At 42.8% G+C, this 17,170-nt stretch overlaps 1 pseudogene; it reads right to left on the reverse strand.

The window, feature by feature from the left end:
• LOC112236252 overlaps positions 1-11,988 on the reverse strand; it is a 34,620-nt pseudogene extending 22,632 nt beyond the window's left edge.
• Between the last annotated feature and the right edge of the window lie 5,182 nt (positions 11,989-17,170).

The following is a 17,170-nucleotide window of genomic DNA, read 5'->3' on the forward strand; positions in this document are numbered from 1 at the left end:
AGAAGCACCTAGCCGATGCCTAGCCGATGTTTTCAACTCGGCTAGGCAGTGACTGCTGATGTCAAAAGGGACCATCTGATACCCCTTTTCAAACCATCATGCCAACACAAACTGTGATGAAGCCATCAGTAACAATTGAAACTCCATTTAAAAAAAAACACACTACACTGTTGACATATACAATATAATGGTGGACAAATCTAACCAGCTAAGCTAACAAGAAACAGAATCGAGCTAATCACAAGTCCAATCTGTTTTCCCAGACAGACAAATCCCCTTTCAAGTAGGACAATAACCTAAAACACAAGGCCAAATCTACACTCGAGTTGCTTAGCAAGACGACAGTGAATGTTTCCACGTGGCCTAGTTACAGTTGACTTGAAAATCTGTGTCAAGACATGAAAAATGGCTGTCTAGCAATGATCAACAACCAACTTGAACCAGCTTGAAGAATCTCAAATAATAAATGAGCAAATATTGTACAGTACAGGTCAACTGATTAGGATTTTTCAATGCTGATACCGATTATTGAAAAAAAGGTGATACCGATTAATCGGCAGAGATATATATAACAATACTGAATGAACAATGAACACTTATTTTACCTTAATATAATACATAAATAAAATCTATTTAGTCTCAAATAAATAATGAAACATGTTCAATTTGGTTTAAATAATGCAAAAACAGTGTTGGAGAAGAAAGTAAAAGTGCAATATGTGCTATGTAAGAAAGCTAACGTTTAAGTTCCTTGCTCAGAACATGAGAACATGTGAAAGCTGGTGGTTCCTTTTAACATGAGTCTTCAATATTCCCAGGTAAGAAGTTTTAGGTTGTAGTTATTATAGGACTATTTCTCTCTCTACCATTTGTATTTCATAGACATTTGACTATTGGATGTTCTAATAGGCACTTTAGTATTGCCAGTCTAATCTCAGGAGTTGATTGGCTTGAAGTCATAAACAGCGCTGTGATTCAGGCATGGCTAAGAGCTGCTGTTTGAATGAATTCTTACGAGCCTGCTGTTGCTGCCTACCATCCCTCAGTCACTGCTCTATCAAATATAAAATCATATACTAAATTATAATATAATAAACACAGAAATATGAACCTTTGGTCATTAATATGGTCAAATCCAGAAACGATTAATTTAAGAGCTGCTGGCAAACGGAGTAAAGTTTGAATGAATGCTGACGCGCCTGCTGCTGCCTACCACCGCTCAGACTGCTCTATCAAATCATAAGACTTAATTATAATAGAACAAAACACACAGAAATACGAGCCTTTGGTCATGAATATGGTCAAATCTGGAAACTATCATTTGGAAGCAACGCAGGACAAGCTAGTTAAACTAGTAATATCGTCAACAATGTGTCGTTAACTAGCGATTATGTTAAGATTGATTTGTTTTATTTTAATATAGGATACGTTTCATGCGAGCTAACATCTTCACATGGCTCCTTGCTGCCTGCACTCACATAACAGGTGGTCAGCCTGCCACGCAGTCTCCCCATGAAGTGCAATCTAGTCAGTGTCCAAAATTGCTGATTAGCGATTGTTATCAAAACTTGAAATTGGCCCTAATTAAAAATTGGTCGACCTCTTGTAGGTGAGAAAAGCTATTAAGAGACTGCTGAGCCCCTTGGGGGGGTTACAATCTCAAACCACCACTCATATAGCCTATGCCATGACTACACATATAGAATGCACCCTCAAACTACTGTACAAGGCCATGGAAATCACAGAACAGACAGTAACTGTGTTGCCTTTTAGGTCTCCAAGATATCTCCCTGAAGACAAGACACCTCGGGATATTGAAGGAGAAATCTTGTCATCAAATAGTTATGTGACAAGACAGTGGATAGTTACCACTGGCTGTTGAGAGCTGGCAGTATGAAGTCCAAACACACTCACAGAATCCTTTCAGTCTTTTCCAAGTTATAAATCCATTTGCCACAATATCCTGCCACCTACTGTGTAACTAAAAGACTGCATGTCTTCCTGAATAATTAATGTCTTTCCTGTCTAGAGAACAAATATTAGACAAAGTCATTGGCCAAGCTAGCCTGGTGCCAGATGTATTAGATCTGGGGGAACGAGCTATTGCCAAACTAGCCTGGTCCCAGATGTATTAGATCTGTGGGAACAAGCTATGGCCAAACTAGCCTGGTCCCAGATGTATTAGATCTGGGGGAACACGCTATGGCCAAACTAGCCTGGTCCCAGATGTATTAGATCTGGGGGAACACGCTATGGCCAAACTAGCCTGGCCCCAGATGTATTAGATCTGTGGGAACAAGCTATGGCCAAACTAGCCTGGTCCCAGATGTATTAGATCTGTGGGAACAAGCTATGGCCAAACTAGCCTGGCCCCAGATGTATTAGATCTGTGGGAACAAGCTATGGCCAAACTAGCCTGGCCCCAGATGTATTAGATCTGGGGGAACAAGCTATGGCCAAACTAGCCTGGTCCCAGATGTATTAGATCTGGGGGAACAAGCTATAGTCAAACTGGAACACCAAACCCCCCCAGCAATGCTACTTTACAGTCACTGGCATTTAGATTTTTATTTTTTATCTTTTTAATGAAAATAAAATGCTTTTCAGTAGCTTCCATCGATGCAGAGACGACTGCAGAGGGGCCTGATGTAAATCAAGTTAAAGAACATACCAACAAAAAATAAGTATGCTGTAGAACAGAAATGGTTGTCAGCTAGAATATAGAATCCTCTCGGCAACATCACTGAACACACCCAGGCAGTTGTTGGTTAGACTTACACGTAGTTCCTGCCACAGCTTTGTCCTTCCCCTCCAACAGATCCATGAGGTGTTGAGAAGCCTCCTCGTACTGGTCAGTAAATCTGCAATGGGAGTGGTAAAGTTGGAACGTGGGGAAAGAAAGATAATTCCCCCCCCCTCCCCTCTCTGACACGCTGTTCAATGCTTCTGCCGTTTTATGGAGTGCAACATTGACACAAATGTCTTGGTCAGGCTTGAGTTGCAACTCCCTCTCAAATCGGGGCTGTCAACAAACAACAAAGGTGAAACCCCAGTTTCTAAACATCCAAGTTGACCATCATGTTGATGGTATGTATTTGACAGATAGCCGAGAAGCTCCTGAAACCCAAGACATGTTATAGAAAAACAACAAAAAACGTCCACACAAATATCTTTTCTCCCACTGTCTAACCTGGTGTTTTGGTCTGGTTCTGGTCCCACTAGTTTATAGAGCTCGTCCAGGGCAGTGAGCTCCGTGTCGGTGAGGAGTGAGGGTGTGTCAACACTGGCAGCCCCCTGTCTCAGCTCCTGCCTCACACTGTCCTCTCCAAGCCTGTCCAGGAGAAACTGGAGCTCTAGGACAGTCTTCAGCCTCTTCTGCTCAGACTCTTCTCTCTGGAGCTGTTCCCTTCGCGCTGCCTTCTTCACCGCCTTCTGGATCTGGAGAGAAATCAGAATTCATTGGTCACGTTGGCCCCGAATACGACTGATACAGACTTTACCCTGAAATTCTTGCTTACGAGCCCTTCCCCAACACCACAAAGTTAGTAAGTCAAGGGTTCTGGAATACTTTCTGAACACACTGTATAGTCTAGTGAGTATGCGCATGGTTCCTGCAAGAGAGTCAGTGCAGATAGTTTTGGTACCACTCATTGACTATTTTGTGGTCTGGCTATTTAATCAGTCTTACGGCTTGGGGAGCCGGTTGGTCCGAGAGCCAACTCTCCGGTACCGTTTGCCAGACAGATATGCAGGCAGGGAGTCAGACCACAATGTTATGAAAATATTTGAAAAAAATCAGTCTCCTGGTACCTCTAGCGTACAGGAGCTTTGGTTTTAGCCATATCAATGCAAAAAGACATGGGGCTAACACCAGAGACTCCCCAGCACCAGAGACTCCCCAGCACCAGAGACTCCCCAGCACCAGAGACTCCCCAGCACCAGAGACTCCCCAGCACCAGAGACTCCCCTGCACCAGAGACCCCCAGCACCAGAGACTCCCCTGCACCAGAGACCCCCAGCACCAGAGACTCCCCTGCACCAGAGACCTCCTGCACCAGAGACTCCCCTGCACCAGAGACCTCCTGCACCAGAGACTCCCCAGCACCAGAGACTCCCCAGCACCAGAGACTCCCCAGCACCAGAGACTCCCCAGCACCAGAGATTCCCAGCACCAGAGACCCCCTGCACCAGAGACCCCCTGCACCAGAGACCCCCTGCACCAGAGACCCCCTGCACCAGAGACCCCCTGCACCAGAGACCCCCTGCACCAGAGACCCCCTGCACCAGAGACCCCCAGCGTTAGAAGAACGCTTTATCATCCATTGCCATTTTCTATTTTAAACTCCAAAAGAAACACCACCCCCCCAGGAATCTAGGGTCGGCAGGAATCTAGGGTCAGCAGGAATCTAGGGTCAGCAGGAATCTAGGGTCAGCAGGAATCTAGGGTCAGCCAGAGCAGTGCACCCTGGAGCAGTTTAGTGGTCAAGCGTCTTGCTTACATCTTGTCCCAGTGACAGGAAGCTCTTCTGTAACTCCCTGGCAAACTCCAGGTTATTAGTCACTTCCTGGTACTTGGTCAGGGCATCCTTCAGAGACAAGAGCAAGAGAGAGAGGGAGAGAGAGAGAGGGAGGAAACTGGTTAACACAGAAAGCCTAACATATACTGTTCAAAGTCTTACAATGCATTGCATCCCTTCTACCTGCTTCCTTGAAGCACTGAACTGAAGACAGGCTAATTGGTGAAAAGCAATACGGTGGAACGCTTGCAAACACCAATCCAGTGATGTTAGTTGAGGGACTACAGATGACTTATACAGCATGTTGTTGAACGTTATAAACTGGGGTGGTTCGAGCCCTGAATGCTGATTGGCTGACAGCCATGGTATATCAGACCACATACCACATGTATGACAAAACATTTAATTCCATGTTCTAATTCCATTCGTAAACAGTTTATAACAGCAAATAAGGCACCTTGGGGGTTTGTGATATATGGCCAATATACCATGGCTAAGGACTGTATTCAGGCACTCCGCGTTGCGTCGTGCAGAAGAACAGCCCTTAGCCGTGGTATATTAAGCCATATACACACAAGCGCGCGCCTGCCTCGGGCCTTATTGGTTAATTGACCCACCAGTTGGTCCTGGTTGAGACGTTCCCCTTTATTCTTCTTAGATTGATAATCGTCCAGCTTGCCCTGTAAGACAGAAAGAACCATTACAGTATGTTGCAATTGAAACAAACAGGGTGTTGATCTGATGGTATAATTTTAAAAATATCTACATAGTAGGTTGCAGGTAGTCTAGTGGTTAGAGTGGAGGGGCGGCAGGTAGTCTAGTGGTTAGAGTGGAGGGGCGGCAGGTAGTCTAGTGGTTAGAGTGGAGGGGCGGCAGGTAGTCTAGTGGTTAGAGTGGAGGGGCGGCAGGTAGTCTAGTGGTTAGAGTGGAGGGGCGGCAGGTAGTCTAGTGGTTAGAGTGGAGGGGCGGCAGGTAGCCTAGTGGTTAGAGTGGAGGGGCGGCAGGTAGCCTAGTGGTTAGAGTGGAGGGGCGGCAGGGTAGCCTAGTGGTTAGAGCGGAGGGGCGGCAGGGTAGCCTAGTGGTTAGAGCGGAGGGGCGGCAGGGTAGCCTAGTGGTTAGAGCGGAGGGGCGGCAGGGTAGCCTAGTGGTTAGAGCGGAGGGGCGGCAGGGTAGCCTAGTGGTTAGAGCGGAGGGGCGGCAGGGTAGCCTAGTGGTTAGAGTGGAGGGGCGGCAGGGTAGCCTAGTGGTTAGAGTGGAGGGGCGGCAGGGTAGCCTAGTGGTTAGAGTGGAGGGGCGGCAGGGTAGCCTAGTGGTTAGAGTGGAGGGGCGGCAGGGTAGCCTAGTGGTTAGAGCGTTGGACTAGTAACCAAAATGTTGCAAGATTGAATCCCCGAGCTGACAAGGTAAAAAAAAATCTGTTGTTCTTCCCCTGAACAAGGCAGTTAACCCACTGTTCCCCGGTAGGCAGTCATTGAAAATAAGAATTTGTTCTTAACTGACTTGCCTGGCTAAATAAAATAAAAATGTAAAGTTTTTTTTTATTTTAAAGAGCTGAAATGTCTCAGTTGTTGGTTGAAGTGGGAAGCAGATGCCCCGATCCTCATTCCTGGATTAGTGTGATTTTTTGTTGTTGTTTAAAGTGTATGAACAACAACAACAACACTAAAACCTGCAACAGATAACCAATGGTAACCTCATCCCCAGGTTCAATCGCTAATCCCATGGTAACGGTACACGAACAAAAATGCAAGGTTTGTTGGAATCCTCTGAGCAACACAATACAAGTGTGCCTTTACAGCTAGTAGGTTAAATGAGATGGACAAGCTTCTTCAGAACAGCTTTGGCTAACACCACGTGTGTAAACTCTAGTCCAGTGTTTTCCCCCCAACTGCGATCCTAATACCGTCTGAAAACTATCAAATAAAAGCTAGACAATAAAGGGACAATCGATACAAAGTTCTGTTATTCAGTGCACATGCCATTGATTGTGTTATGTTTGAGCAGAGAAACCGCATTAGCCATGGCCAAAATGCAGGAAATTAGCTTTAAAAAACAGAAAAATAATAATAATAATTTTAAAAAAGAAAGTTATTCACCGCCAAGATATCCTTCTAGCTAATAGACTGACAGAGTTTACACTTCCTCTTCCAGGTCAAAATAAAACTGCCTCCCATATCAATTCATTAAAAAAAAAAAATGTTGATTACTTCTAACATATGATGGGGATTCCTGCGTCGTCGGTTTGCCTGGGCGGGGATCCCTTGGCAAGAAGAGTTTGAAACCCCCTGAGCTAGCTGGCCAGGGACTGCACTTTCATCGTGCAACTGTAAAATGTCGGCGAAGACGACGTGATGATGTTGCAACTAAGCAGTGAGACCCAGAAAGCAAGACGCTTGCGTCTGCAGCAATGATGACTTACTAGGACAGCTGTGTCTATTTTAGAGCACCCTCCTCCTCCCCTCCAAAAAACGCAGTTGGAAGGAATTGGATAATGCAATTTGCATTGATTGATTTTGTCAGAGAGGAAACTGCTGTCATGATCAGCACAATGATGTTGGCACTGAACCTGTGCAGTAGTACATGTGTCGATAGAAAAACCATGCAAGTAGTAACTGTTGTCCATCAAAACAGAAATTGTGTCTGTTTGCAGTCTCTTTTTTTTTTTTTAAATTCAATAAGTCCCCAGACACACAAGACGCTGGAAGCATTGCCCGGATCAGCCCAAGAGCAGGGGTGTATCACTAGGAACCAAACGAGAAGGGACCTAGCTGAATTTGTCTCAATAGATAGTCCCGCAGGCCTGGAATTTTGTGGTTTTAGGGGCAAGACCATTTGGCCTTCAAGAGGTGCCCAGTCTGCCAGGGCGCCAAAGCCATCATCTCTGCCAGGGCACCATCCAAAATATCCAATGACCCCCCCGCCCCCCTACAGGAACAGTTAGCATGGTAGTTGTTCCTGTTCATCTGACTCTGGGGGAAGTGCACAAGTGGCTTCATTGGCAAAAAAACACTATTCTGTGAATGTACATTTTGGTAAATGTACATAAAAAGCCTACAAGGGCTTGGCCGGTGTAGACCTTTTAATTCAACATGTCAAAGTGTAGCTGAGCCTACTGGGTACAGCCTGTCATGGAGGCACCCGAAAATGTATCCAAACTTTTTTTTTTTTTTTTAAGTGACTTAACACACACACACACACACACCACTAAACGGCGGTCATGTTTGACAAATATAATGTAGGATCATAACTAATATTAAACATCTAAAGACGTGAGTCTGTGGACACACTGAAGGCCCTAAATCATTCATATAGGAGAGAAGGGTCAGTGTCTGTTGCACACTGCAAACTGAGCAGAGGCAGTCAACATTTTGAAAACGATTTAATCATAAATGTAAATTCTTCTTTAAAACCTGGACATTTCTTTATCATTGAGGCTTGTCTTACAATGGTCCGACCATAGGAATGTTGAGTGGATTATTTTTTTTACACACTTCCTCATATGCCATTGAAACTAGTATTTCATGTTCTCAACTTTCTTTAGTTGTCCAGCTAACCAAAGACAACCCTAGTCATCAACCCTAGTCATCAACCCTAGTCACCAACCCTAGTCACCAACCCTAGTCACCAACCCTAGTCACCAACCCTAGTCACCAACCCTAGTCACCAACCCTAGTCATCAACCCTAGTCATCAACCCTAGTCATCAACCCTAGTCACCAACCCTAGTCACCAACCCTAGTCACCAACCCTAGTCACCAACCCTAGTCACCAACCCTAGTCACCAACCCTAGTCACCAACCCTAGTCATCAACCCTAGTCACCAACCCTAGTCACCAACCCTAGTCACCAACCCTAGTCACCAACCCTAGTCATCAACCCTAGTCACCAACCCTAGTCATCAACCCTAGTCACCAACCCTAGTCACCAACTCTAGTCATCAACCCTAGTCACCAACCCTAGTCACCAACTCTAGTCACCAACCCTAGTCACCAACCCTAGTCACCAACCCTAGTCATCATCCCATGCTAGTTGTTGCATCTTCCTTTCTAAAAAGGACATTTTCATCGATCATATGAAACCGCTCGCATTTGTGGCACGCTTTGAGAGCGTTGTTTTGTACAAACTGCACAATGGAGCATTTGTGCTTATAGCCTACTGCCGTGCGCGCATTTGTGCTTATAGCCTACTGCCGTGCGCGCATGCATTTGTGCTTATAGCCTACTGCCGTGCGCGCATTTGTGCTTATAGCCTACTGCCAGGCGCGCATTTGTGCTTATAGCCTACTGCCAGGCGCGCATTTGTGCTTATAGCCTACTGCCGTGCGCGCATTTGTGCTTATAGCCTACTGCCAGGCGCGCATTTGTGCTTATAGCCTACTGCCATGCGTGCATTTGTGCTTATAGCCTACTGCCATGCGTGCATTTGTGCTTATAGCCTACTGCCATGCGTGCATTTGTGCTTATAGCCTACTGCCGTGTGAGCATTTGTGCTTATAGCCTACTGCCAGGCGCGCATTTGTGCTTATAGCCTACTGCCGTGCGCGCATTTGTGCTTATAGCCTACTGCCGTGCGCGCATTTGTGCTTATAGCCTACTGCCGTGCGCTCATTTGTGCTTATAGCCTACTGCCATGCGCTCATTTGTGCTTATAGCCTACTGCCATGCGCTCATTTGTGCTTATAGCCTACTGCCATGCGCTCATTTGTGCTTATAGCCTACTGCCATGCGCTCATTTGTGCTTATAGCCTACTGCCATGCGCTCATTTGTGCTTATAGCCTACTGCCATGCGCTCATTTGTGCTTATAGCCTACTGCCATGCGCTCATTTGTGCTTATAGCCTACTGCCATGCGCTCATTTGTGCTTATAGCCTACTGCCAGGCGCGCATTTGTGCTTATAGCTTACTGCCATGCGCGCATGCATTTGTGCTTATAGGCTACTGCCATGCGCGCATGCATTTGTGCTTATAGCCTACTGCCATGCGCGCATTTGTGCTTATAGCCTACTGCCATGCGCGCATTTGTGCTTATAGCCTACTGCTATGCGCGCATTTGTGCTTATAGCCTACTGCCATGCGCGCATGCATTTGTGCTTATAGCCTACTGCCATGCGCGCATGCATTTGTGCTTATAGCCTACTGCCATGCGCGCATTTGCGCTTATAGCCTACTGCCATGCACGCATGCATTTGTGCTTATAGCCTACTGCCATGCGCGCATGCATTTGTGCTTATAGCCTACTGCCATGCGCGCATTTGCTACTTTTCTAATGTGAAGAAATAGCCTAATAGTTGATCAACATTTTTAAGGTTAAACATTCTGATCTGTTTCACCAGTCTCATTGCTTTAAAAAGTTGTATTTGTTTAATAGGGGGTTGTATTAATTAGGGATCTATCGTCCCACAACTGTCCCAGAGTTTGTTTGGAATATTTATTTCTCGCACAGAACGACAAGTTGACCAATGGAATAGGTCAACTTTTCTACTATGGGAGATAGTAGATTGACACAGGCTAGTGCTTCGTTACTCATTTTGTTGGCTGACGAAAAAGGTAAACGTGGACAGTTCATACATCTTCAATATGCGCCTTGAAATTCGATAATGATTACGTGCCGTTGCATCCCTGTCCGATGTGCCAATCTTCGCTTGTTGCCTAAGTCTGCAATGGGTGGGAAAAGAACCCAGTCACATGATGGCATTAGCTAATAAGAATTGAGATATCTGAGAAAGCCATGCGAGTGAGGTGCTTCAGAGCGATCGTCAGCCGGGAGAAAGGAATACTAATTATTATATTCAGCCCAAGGGCACAACGGCCACAAGGCATAGATTTTTTTGGGGGGCTGCATTAGAACCACAAAATTCAAGGCCTGAACTCTCATTTCCATTGCAAAACATTTAGAACTAATGATTACACGCCAAGCTAGGTGTGTTGCTCAATGGCAGGAGGTAGCCTAGTGGTTAGAGCGTTGGGTCAGTAACCGAAAGGTTGCTAGATTGAATCCCCCGAGCTGACAAGGTGAAAATATGTCTTTCTGCCCCTGAACAAGGCAGTTAACCCACTGTTCCCCGGTAGGTTGTCCATTGTAAATAAGAATTTGTTCGTAATGGACTTGCCTAGCTAAATAAAAATAAAAAATGGAGGTATCAAAAGGCAGAGGCACTTTTCACCCTCATCACAATTGTGGAAGTTTCATTCCCCCAAAATAAAAGGAGACTTGCCTTTTTCTTCTCCATGTTCCGGACTTTCTTGTCGACGACGCCCAGGACTTGCTTCATTGCCTCGGTCTGGGCCCCAGAGGACTGCCCTCCGCCCAAGGTGATCTGTCCAGGAGCAGATCCCACATCTGGGCTGGCCGACTGCACTGTCCTGTTACCATTCATTGCTGAGGGCATCTGAATAGACAAAGCGAAAGCTACATCAATAAGTTAGTTATGGAGGTGGAGACGAGTAACAATGGATGGATTTTTATAGTTTTCCCAGACACTCATCAAGTTTGCTTTTTAGTCTAGGTCTGGACTTAAATCTGTGTCCAGGAAACCACCCACTCATCTAACAAAATAACTACCCGGTGTAGCCAAATCGTGGTTGAGCATAAGAAAGTTCACATACTTTCAGCCATTTCACTTGCCCAGGAGGGAGGAATAAGTATGACCGTTTTAATGCAGCGTTGGATTGGTGCACAATGAGCGTCATGGTGGAATAGAAAACCGAAGTCCAACAAGTAGTTAGTTACATACACGGTCCACTTGATTGAACGGATCCAAGTGTTGCCAGCCAGCTCCGCCAGACCATTTAAAAAAATAATAATAATAATAATAATAAAACTATTGAACTTGTTAACCAATTTCAAGAATATTCGTTGACCTAGCTCGCTAACACGTCCAGCTCAAAGTCACCGAGATGATAAGCTAGCTAGCTAACTTTAAATGAGCCCGTGTACCCAGAGCCTTATCGTCTATCTGGCCCGTACCGTTAGCTACCTGCTAGCAGATGTTCAACCATGCCAGATTGCCCAGCTAACTGACATTAGCTAAATCTAGGCTAAACAAAATACATCACACTTATGATCAAAGGAGAAAAATTCAATGTAGATGTAACGTTAGCTAGTTAATAACTTAAACGATTTAGCAATTGTGGCTCATTAGCTAGCTATAAATCATCGCTTTAACAAGGAACTTTAGCTGTGATACAGCCACACTGGCCCATAACTCAGCTAGCTAAAGTTAGCATATCATTAGCTAGAATTAAGCTATGCTTAATGTCTCATAGGTTCATTTGGCTAGCTTTATATTCCCTTACCTTTATGCTCTATGTATCCACTGGGGGAAGCTTATTCACGAGAGAAATGCAATAGCCAAGGTTGTTTAAAAAATATGTATGTATATATATTTTTTTTTATTGTGTGGCTTTATTTTCTCTTTCAAAAGTGAGGATCCGCCCAGCCGGCCTCACCGACAACTGAGACAGTGTGATTAGTGAAGGAACTCTTTATAAAGAAGAAGGACCCTTTTCGGCTGTCCAACGATATGCCAGACTGATCTGATCTAAACAAATCAACTGGGAGATAAAAACACAATATAGAGACAGCTTGTGAAAGACTGTTATTGTGATGTTGAGTAAATATTCAAATGTACATAACAGAAAGTAAGTTTTCTAATACGGCCCAAAAAATGTGCATAAGCAAATCTTCGCACCACAAAAATCTGCAAAATAACTTGTATTGATTTGTTCAAGCTAAGTGGTGTGTGCGCTCTGGCACTGTACAATGCTCCTACCGTGTCTGTAATCAATGCAGTGATTTAAATGGAAGTTTTTCAGATTAATGTAGCCTATTGCTAGCTACATGACATTGTGACATTGTTGAGTCGACAGTTCTGAGTGTTAAGATGTTTGGTGATCAGATCGATGTATCCACTGTAGATCAGCAGGGGGCAGTAATGAGCCATGGACAGTGTGGGGAGTCCTGAACAACATATAGTTCAACGAGTCTTTTAATTGACTTTTTGCAGTAGCTTGGTAGTAGTTGAACAAACTAAATAAACATGTTGGTAGTGTTTCAGTAGTTATTTACATTTTTTTTTTTGCCATGCAGTGGCTAATTACTAGCTAACTACTGGAACTACACACTACATTTATTGCAAAACAGAAAAGAAAATATGACAAAACTAGGCAAGAATTTCCTTTCTTTTTCAGCATCAGACTTGCCTAATTCTCACTTGAAACTTAGTTTTTAATAGGCTAAATTACACATTCTGATAACATCTGACTCCAGATCTGTTTTTTGCCATTTGTATTCTATGACGTTTCAGATTGAGATATGATACTTTTTCACAAAGTACTTTGGATTTAGTAAACTACTTTATCAAAGTAACTTTAGTTAAGTAAACTATATTTTTTATTAATGTTAACTTAACTTATTCCAATGTGAAGTAATTGGTAGTTTGGTACTATATTTTTAGAGTAGCTTCCCCAACACTTGCCATGGAAAGTACTGTACTGTATACTGTAGGCCTATGACTGTCAGATTGGTGACCAAGATTCCTGACCTGTTTTTGCTTTTAAATTGTGCACCATGGCTCACCGGAACTGAGGACCGGCACATCAAATGTTCTACTCTTTTGAGTTCCTGCACCTATTATAGAATATTAGCTCAAACGTATTGTGGAGTTCCTGAACCTTATGTGTATACTACTACTGCTATTACTACTGCATAGTTAAATTAAATTTAAATTAAATTAAAATAATGGCCATACACCAGTTACTAAAAGTGATATCAAGTTTATTTGGTCACTATTTGGATTATCCAGCTTTTCTTCTATTGGTTTGTTGATTCAAAGGTGTGGATGAATTGAACATTATGCCTCAGCTTTAACATTTTATTTGTATTTTTATTTCACCTTTATTTAACCAGGTAGGCTAGTTGAGAACACCTTTATTTAACTTGGCAAGACAGTTAGGAACAAATTCTTATTTACAACGACGGCCTACCAAAAGGCAAAAGGAGTCATCGGGGTTAGTTTGGCAGCTGGGGTGAAAGAGGAACGATTACAATAGAGGAAACCAAGACTAGATTTAACTTTAGCCTGCAGCTTTGATGAGTGCTGAGAAAAGGACTGTGTACCGTCTAGCCATACTCCCAGGTACTTGTGAGGTGACTACCTCAAACTCTAAGCCCTCAGAGGTAGTAATAACACCTGTGGGGAGAGGGGCATTCTTCTTACCAAACCACATGACCTTTGTTTTGGAGGTGTTCAGAACAAGGTTAAGGGTAGAGAAAGCTAGTTGGACACATGTAGACTCCTTGTTTTCTTCTATTTAAAGCATACATCAACTGGCAAGACACCAGGGTCATCCAGCACAGACTGTCCACACACACACACACGCGCACACACACTCACACACACACACACACACACACACACACACACACACACACACACACACACACACACACACACACACACACACACACACACACACACACACACACACACACACACACACACACACACACACACACACACACACACACACACACACACACACAGGCCTATTTCCTGTAACTAGAGAGAGAGTGCTCTGGACACTGTGGTGAAATTGCAAACTCTGGAGCAACAATAGCCAGGCTACAGCTTCCTGTCTATAATCTGAAGCAAATCCATTATTGGTTTATTTTTGTTAAGTTTAGTTCACTTCTCTTAGATGAAAATCCATTGGATTCATTCTGCCTTATTACACCATTACCGTGGTGAACTTTGAGAAAATAGACTGGAGAGAGAGGAGAATCGAGTTGATGGTTTGACAAACTCCTGCTGATAAGGGCAGAGGTCAGAGGTCAGAGCTTTAGCCAGGGTTGTATTAATTATGCATAGAATGGAAGAAAGCATCCTGGAACAGGTGGGGACTACCTGGACTTGTCCAATAAGACATTGTATTTATTGCTTATTGAACATTACCCCCGCCTCTTTACAGTAGTTTAGAAAATGGAGGACAAACAGTACAGCCCTGCTGTCTAACTGGAACAGAGCAGGTTACCATGGAGAGGAAATGAGTCACTGGTTGAAAGGGAGCTTCGCTTCCCTTAGGGAACCTCCCATAATCAGTATTATCACTAAAAAAAAACAGCCTTTCAATGGGCCAGTGCAATCAAAGAGCAGCGCGGCCATGTTAACTGCTTCCTGAATAAGCCAAACAAAACCTCATGAAGGCTGATTCCACATTCTTATGGACTCTGGTTAGTTTGCCCTGTTGGAGAGTTTGATGTTAAATACAGGCTCTGACTTGAAGAAACAACATCCAACTGTATTTCAGAGGGACGTTCATTTTCATGGGAATAGAGAACACCCCATAGACATTGAGATAGTTTTATCTCCATTTTTTTCCAAATGGAGGAGAATTGTTTGTGTAGCCAACTGTCATGTTTCCAAATTGTGGAAATGCCAATAATTATGTATGTTATGGTTGGGTTCTGCTGCCATTGACTGGAACGAATGGCAAAAATCGCTGAAGCTGGAGACTTATATTTCCCTCACTAACTGTAAACATCAGCTATCTGAGCAGCTAACCGATCGCTGCAGCTGTACATAGCCCATCTGTAAATAGCCCACCCAATCTACCTACCTCATCCCCATATTGTTTTTATTTTCTTTCCTGCTCTTTTGCACACCAGTTTCACCACTTGCACATCACCATCTGCTCATCTGTCACTCCAGTGTTCATTTGCTAAATTGTAATTACTTCGCTACTATGGCCTATTTATTGCCTTACCTCCTCAAGCCATTTGCACTCACTGTATATAGACTTTCATTTTTTTTCCTACTGTAATATTGACTGTATGTTTGTTTACTCCATGTGTGTTGTTGTATGTGTCAAACTGCTTTGCTTTATCTTGGCCAGGTCGCAGTTATAAATGAGAACATGTTCTCAACTAGTCTACCTGGTTAAATAAAGTTTAAATAAAAGGTTCTGTATGGGACGTAGTCCATGTGGTGACCTAGCCAGGCCCCAGATCTGTTTGTGCTGTCTTGCCAACTCCTATAACACATTGACCATAGGAGTTCGGAAGAGCACAATCAGATCTGGAGCCAGGCTAGTTGTGACCGACTAAAATCCCCAAATTTCGTGCCGATCAATGAGCTTGATCTAATCTCCATAGTTCACTATATGATTACAGAGAGTTACAAGTGGTATCAACGACAAATATTTTTACTGTTCGCTTAATAGCCGCGACCCATTATATTTTCCACTTGCCTTGAAATTCCACCCAACAGCCTTCAACTCCATAATGCTCTCTCTCTCTCAACGCCAAACAGCACAAAACAGGAAGCCAGATATGAGTGACACCACTTCCCAAAAGGTCATCTAGCAAAGATCATTAACTGTTTGTTTCCCATTTTCTGCTGTTAGTCACCAAAAGACTCGGCCCGTGGATAACAGTCCTGTATACTAGATCATATCCATTCAACAGGGTTGACTGTCTAAGTTCAGAAAGCTTGGTAGCCAGATCTGTTTCTGCATCACCATGTAGTTACAGTATATTATAACGTGTTGTCATGTAGTTACAGTATATTATAACATGTTACCATGTAGTTACAGTATATTATAACATGTTACCATGTAGTTACAGTATATTATAACATGTTACCATGTAGTTACAGTTTCGTATAACGTGTTACCATGTAGTTACAGTATATTATAACATGTTGTCATGTTACCATGTAGTTACAGTATACTATAACATGTTGTCATGTTACCATGTAGTTACAGTATATTATAACGTGTTACCATGTAGTTACAGTATATTATAACATGTTACCATGTAGTTACAGTATATTATAACATGTTACCATGTAGTTACAGTATATTATAACGTGTTGTCATGTAGTTACAGTATATTATAACGTGTTGTCATGTTATCCTGTAGTTACAGTATATTATAACATGTTGCCATGTAGTTACAGTATATTATAACATGTTACCATGTAGTTACAGTATATTATAACATGTTACCATGTAGTTACAGTATATTATAACATGTTACCATGTAGTTACAGTATATTATAACGTGTTGTCATGTAGTTACAGTATATTATAACATGTTACCATGTAGTTACAGTATATTATAACATGTTGTCATGTAGTTACAGTATATTATAACGTGTTGTCATGTAGTTACAGTATATTATAACATGTTGCCATGTAGTTACAGTATATTATAACATGTTGTCATGTTACCATGTAGTTACAGTATATTATAACATGTTGTCATGTAGTTACAGTATATTATAACATGTTACCATGTAGTTACAGTATATTATAACATGTTGTCATGTAGTTACAGTATATTATAACATGTTACCATGTAGTTACAGTTTCGTATAACGTGTTACCATGTAGTTACAGTATATTATAACATGTTGTCATGTTACCATGTAGTTACAGTATATTATAACATGTTACCATGTAGTTACAGTATATTATAACATGTTGTCATGTTACCATGTAGTTACAGTATATTATAACATGTTACCATGTAGTTACAGTATATTATAACATGTTACCATGTAGTTACAGTATATTATAATGTGTTACCATGTAGTTACAGTATATTATAACGTGTTACCATGTAGTTACAGTATATTATAACATGTTGACATG

The sequence above is a fragment of the Oncorhynchus tshawytscha genome, linkage group LG19 (genome assembly GCF_018296145.1).
Source record: "Oncorhynchus tshawytscha isolate Ot180627B linkage group LG19, Otsh_v2.0, whole genome shotgun sequence".
Classification (NCBI taxonomy): Eukaryota; Metazoa; Chordata; class Actinopteri; order Salmoniformes; family Salmonidae; genus Oncorhynchus; species Oncorhynchus tshawytscha.